This window comes from Etheostoma spectabile, chromosome 13, assembly GCF_008692095.1.
Source record: "Etheostoma spectabile isolate EspeVRDwgs_2016 chromosome 13, UIUC_Espe_1.0, whole genome shotgun sequence".
NCBI classification, from domain to species: Eukaryota; Metazoa; Chordata; class Actinopteri; order Perciformes; family Percidae; genus Etheostoma; species Etheostoma spectabile.
The window spans coordinates 17,875,594-17,875,866 of record NC_045745.1 but is presented as its reverse complement, the minus strand read 5'-3'; positions in this window follow the sequence as shown (position 1 = coordinate 17,875,866).

Sequence of the window (273 nt, the reverse complement as noted above, 5' to 3'; positions counted from 1 at the left end):
AGGTGTGTTTGGGGTCATTGTCCTGGTGAAAAATAAGTGATGGTCCAACTAAACACAAACCGGATGGGATGGTATGTCGCTGCAGGATGCTGTGGTAGCCATGCTGGTTCAGAATGCCTTCAATTTGGAATACATCCCTAACAGTGTCACCAGCAAAGCACCCCCACACCAATACACCTCCTCCTCCATGCTTCACGGTGGGAACCAGGCATTCTCCGTCGCACAAAGACCCGGCGGTTGGATCCAATGATCTCAAACTTGGACTCATCAGAC